A 5,453-nucleotide genomic window follows, 5' to 3' on the forward strand; every position below is an offset into this window, starting at 1 on the left:
TTGTTTTTTTTTTTTTTGAAATGGAGTTTCGTTCTTGTTACCCAGGCTGGAGTGCAATGGCGCGATCTCAGCTCGGCGCGATCTCAGCTCACCGCAACCTCCGCCTCCTGGGTTCAGGCAATTCTCCTGCCTCAGCCTCCCGAGTAGCTGGGATTACAGGCATGCACCACCATGCCCAGCTAAATTTTTGTATTTTTACTAGAGACGGGGTTTCACCATGTTGACCAGGATGATCTCCATCTCTTGACCTAGTGACCCACCCACCTTGGCCTCCCAAAGTGCTGGGATTACAGGCTTGAGCCACCGCGCCCGGCCTCATTGTTGATATTAACACAAGACCAGACCCAGTTTGAATGGCTGCACACCCCCTATTCCTTTGAGTTGAATTTATCACCCCAGTCCAAGAGAATCTGATCCAGACACAGTGATGCCTGCGTCACACAGAATCCCTGCGTTTACTTGCATGCCTCTTCTTCCCCTTCACATCTTCCCCTCCTTACATCATCCTTCTGTCTTTCCGCTTGAGTTTGAGAACGATACAGTGAAGGATTTTAAAGAGGGGCAGGGTGTGGGGACAGACTGATTGAGCACCAGGGATAGAAATCATTCCCAAGAGTCTCCAACATTCACCTTGCAGCATACTTTACCTGAATACATAACTCTCCATAGTTGATAAGGTCCATGGCTCCACGTCTAATGCAATGTTTGGAAGCAGAGGCACTGAGTGTCTGTTGAAGGATCAACTACTGAATTATGTGTTGCTTGTAAGTCAAAATTGCTGCAACCTTTCATGACAACTACAGGTTATCCTCAAGAACTCATTTCTGAAGACCCTGGCAAAGCCCAGATTTGTCATAAGTAAGTATAGTTTCATTGACATTTAGTCTAGGGCAAGTAAATTACCCAATAAGGTGATTTATACATTCTTTCAACTTAATTCTCTGATAGGAAGCTAAGCAATGTGCTGTGGTCATTGGGCCTGATTTATATCAGAAAAGGGTACAAAAGAAGATGGAGGTTCTCTATCTTGCTCCTGTCCTCTCCTGGTCTCCTGTTACTATATAACAGGCCTCCTTTTCCCTTAATTACCTTCTTCATGGCTTGAGCGCTTTGATGACTTGATTAAGCCTTGCAGTGCAGTTCCAGTCCCTACCCATCTGATTAATTAGCCCAAACCTTATTAACTTCCTAATTCTGATCAATAAGGCACTGATGCTCAACTGGGCAAGGGCAAACTAAGGAGGCGATTTCATTTCAGACAGAGTCCCTACTACTTTTTAGCCATCTTTTCTTTATCTCACATTTCAACACCAGCCAAGTTGAAATATGGTCATCGAATAACGGTCCCACGAAGGCAGCACACCCTCTCCAGCACTAGCCACTTGCTGCAGCAGTCCTGTTCGGTGACATTATTTGGAAATTTTGCATGAAGGGCCTCTGTTATTCAGTATATCAGGGAAACGTTGCTCTTAGCCAGAGAAGAGTATGACGACGAGGACAACGGTGATCACGATGATGAAGATGATTCCTGCTCTGCAGGAAATGTACAAAATATGTAACAAGAAGCACCTCTTCCCCAAACTCAAATTTAGAATGGAGTTCTCCAACACTGAGAGACTATTTCAATATTCTAAATCAGCACTATCCAACAGAAATATTTTAAATTTTCTAGTGGCCACGTTTAAAAAATTTAAAATTGGCTAGGTATGGTGGCTCGCGCCTGTAATGCCAACACTTTGGGAGGCCAAGGTGGGCAAATAAACTGAGGTCAGGAGTTCGAGACCAGACTGACCAACATGATGAAACCCACCTCTACAAAAAATACAAAAATTATCAGGGCATGGTGGCACACGCTTGTAAACTAAGCTACTCGGGAGGCTGAGTCAGGAGGTTCATCATCGCTTGAACCCAGGAGGCAGATGATGCAGTGAGCTGAGATGGTGCCACTGCACTCCAGCCTGGGCAACAGAGCAAGACTCCATTTCAAAAAAAAAAAAATTAAAAATCAGGGGCAGGGCACGATGGCTCATGCCTGTAATCCCAGCACTTTGGGAGGAGCTGGTGTGTGGGTTGCTTGAGGCCAGGAGTTTGAGACCAGCCTGGCCAACATGGTGAAAACCCATCTCTGCTAAAAAATACAAAAATTAGCTGGGTGAGGTGGCACATACATGTAATCCCAGCTCCTTGGGAGGCTGAGACACAAGAATAACTTGAGGCCAGGTGCAGCAGCTCACACCTGTGACCCCAGCACTTTGGGGTTTGAGGTGGGCGAATCACCTGAGGTCAGAAGTTGGAGACCAGCCTGACCAACATCGAGAAACCCCATCTCTACTAAAAATACAAAATTAGCCTGGCATTGATGGCACATGCCTTTAATCCCAGCTACCTGGGAGGCTGAGGCAGAAGAATCACTTGAACCTAGGAGGCAGAGGTTGCGGGGAGCTGAGATTGAACCATTGCACTCCAGCCTGAGCAACAAGAGGAAAACTCCATTTCAAAAAAAAAAAAAATCACTTGAACCTGGGAGGTAGAGGCTGCAGTGATCCAACATCATGCCACCGCACTCCAGTCTCGGCGACAGAGCAAGACTGTTTCAAAAAAAGAAAAATAATACATTAAAAATTAACAAGTAAAACTAATTTAGTAGTGTATTTTATGTAAACCAGTATCTTAAAAAAATCACTGTAACTTGTAATCTAAATTGTTAACCACTGTGCTTTTTCCACACTAAACCTTTGAAATCAAGTGTATATTTTACACTTTCAACACATCTAAATTCCAACCAGCCACATTGTAACAGGTAAGTAGACACCTTTGTCTAAGAGCTACCATGCTGGACAGTAGAGTTCTAGCACAGGGAATCTCAAACTTGAGCTTGTATCACCTTATTAAAACACACGTGGTTGGCTTCATCCCCAGAGTCACTGATTCAGTGGTCTGGGGTTGGAGACTTAGCATTTCTAATAAATTCCTAGATGATGCTGATGTTGAAATCAAATGGGAATGATTCCAACTTCATCTTCTCCAGCTTAGTATAGATCTGTGCAAAAGCAGCGCCTCCTTCAATAAAGATAAGTTTCTTTTTTTTTTTTTTTTGTCTAGGGTTTCCCCCTTCAAAAAAGATAGTTTCATGAATTAGTCTCAATTATATTTCCCTCCATCATTTTCAGGGCCTGGTCTAGCTTTAAACCTCCAATTTTTTCATAAACCACGTGAAATTATTTATTATTATTATTTTTTCAGATCTTTTGTTCTGTTGGCCAAGCTGGAGTACAGTGACCGCACAATTTTGGCTAACTGCAACCTCCTCCTCCTGGGTTCAAGTGATTCTTGTGCCTCAATCTCCCAAGTAGCTGGGATTACAGGTGTGTGCCACCATGCTTGGCTAATTTTGTATTTTTAGTAGAGATGGAGTTTGCTGACCTTGGCTGATCGGCCCACCTCAGCTTCTCAAAGTGTTGGTATTACAGCCTTAAACCACTGTGTCTGCCCTGAAATTCTAAAGCTTAAAGAATAGACTAGTCCAGGCATGGTGGCTCATGCCTATAATCCCAGCACTTCGGGAGGCCGAGGCTAGGAAATCACCTTAGGTAGGCAGTTCAAGACCAGCCTGACCAACATGGACAAACCCTGTCTCTACCAAAAATACAAAAATTAGCCAAGCGTGATGGTGCACGCCTGTAATCCAAGTTACTCAGGAGGCTGAGTCAGAATCACTTGAACCCAGGAGGCGGAAGTTGCAGTGAGCCCACATGGCTGCCACTGCACTCCACCCTGGGTGACAGAGCTAGATTCCATCTCAGAAAAAAAAAAAAAAAAAAAATGGCCGGGCGCAGTGGCTCACACCTGTAATCCCAGCACTTTGGGAGGCCAAGGTGGGTGGATCACCTGAGGTCAGGAGTTCGAGACCAATCTGACCAATATGGTGAAACCCTGTCTGTATAAAATTAAAATAAAAATAAAAAGATAGGCATTCAGTCCACATTTCAGCACAACCTCATCTCTAAGATGTGAAACAACCAGTAATGAGTCCTATCATAAGCACAATTTCAGAACCCACAAATACAGAACATGGCTTCCAAAAAATCAGATACAATAGAGCAACCTTTTCGTGTGAAAGGTAAGAAATATAGAAAGTCTAATTGCAAGGGCCAAGTGCGATGGCTCACACCTGTAATCCCAACAATTTGGGAGGCTGAGGCGGGCAGATCACCAAAAGTCGGTAGTTCGAGACCAGCCTAGCTGATATGGTGAAACCCTGTCTCTACTAAAAATGAACAAAAATCAGCCAGGTGTGACGGTACACACCTGCAGTCCCAGTAACTTGGCAGGCTGAGGTGGAAGGATCCTTTGAGCTGGGAAGTGGAGGTTGCAGTGAGTCGAGATCACACTGCACTCCGAGCTCGGTAACAGAGTAAGACTCTGTCTCAGAAAAAGAAAAAAGAAAAAGAAAAGGTAACTTGCAATCCAAGTAATACGCCTGATGTTTAGGCAAGGTAACTTGAAGGCTGAGCAATGTTTGACATTTTCATTGCAGAATGCTTTTCCATTCTTGCCTTCACCACGATGTTTTTGTTTTTGCCTCTGCCTTTGATCACACTGTCCCCTCTACTTGAAAAGGTGACCCCTTCTCCCAGCCGCATCCCCACCTCTTTTTTTTAGCTTCTTTTTTTTTTTTTGAGACGGAGTTTTGCTCTTGTTACCCAGGCTGGAGTGCAATGGCGTGATCTCGGCTCACTGCAACCTCTGCCTCCTGGGTTCAGGCAATTCTCCTGCCTCAGCCTCCTGAGTAGCTGGGATTACAGGCACGTGCCACCATGCCCAGCTAATTTTTGTATTTTTAGCAGAGACAGGGTTTCACTATGTTGACCAGGATGGTCTCGATCTCTTGACCTCGTGATCCACCCGCCTCTGCCTCCCATAGTGCTGGGATTACAGGCTTGAGCCACCGCGCCCAGCTTTTTAGCTTCTTATAGTCATTTCAATATTTTCTAGAAAAGGCAGGTTCTTGAATTACCAGGTAACTGAGGTTTCTGTGTTTCTCCAGATGCCCTGTATTGTGCCCAAGCGTTGGATCCCAAAACACTTTCCCAACAGGATGTGCTTCCCATCTGGCTGTGGCTGACGCAGACATTCCAGCCTCCCCCTGCACTGACTTAGCTCTTACTCCTGCTTTGTTACTAAGTAGAGATTATTACACTGACCTGACAAAGTTGCCGTGAGGGTGAGAAGAGATAATGGTCATAAAAGGGTTCTGCAGACAACCAGACTTCAGAATAGTTGGACAGAAAGGTGTTGGCAGAGTGGAGGTGGGGAAAAGAGGGTGTGCCTGTGAAGACAAATTCACAGACAGACGCTCTAATTGCTGACTATGACTTAGCAACTGTGTGGCCTGAGGCAAGTTCCAGAACTTCTTTTTTTCAGAGAGGGGATGGAGTCTCTCTTTGTTGCCC

At 44.9% G+C, this 5,453-nt stretch overlaps 1 long non-coding RNA gene across 1 annotated transcript; it reads right to left on the reverse strand.

Moving 5' to 3' along the window:
* Positions 1-1,285: 1,285 nt before the first annotated feature.
* Positions 1,286-5,171, reverse strand: LOC128929931 (uncharacterized). The gene is made up of 3 exons (XR_008477253.2): positions 5,018-5,171; positions 2,521-2,588; positions 1,286-1,533 (listed from the first exon to the last, which is right to left on the reverse strand). It is a non-coding gene; the product is annotated as an uncharacterized LOC128929931 (long non-coding RNA).
* Between the last annotated feature and the right edge of the window lie 282 nt (positions 5,172-5,453).

The sequence above is a fragment of the Callithrix jacchus genome, chromosome 16, assembly GCF_049354715.1.
Source record: "Callithrix jacchus isolate 240 chromosome 16, calJac240_pri, whole genome shotgun sequence".
Taxonomy (NCBI): Eukaryota; Metazoa; Chordata; class Mammalia; order Primates; family Cebidae; genus Callithrix; species Callithrix jacchus.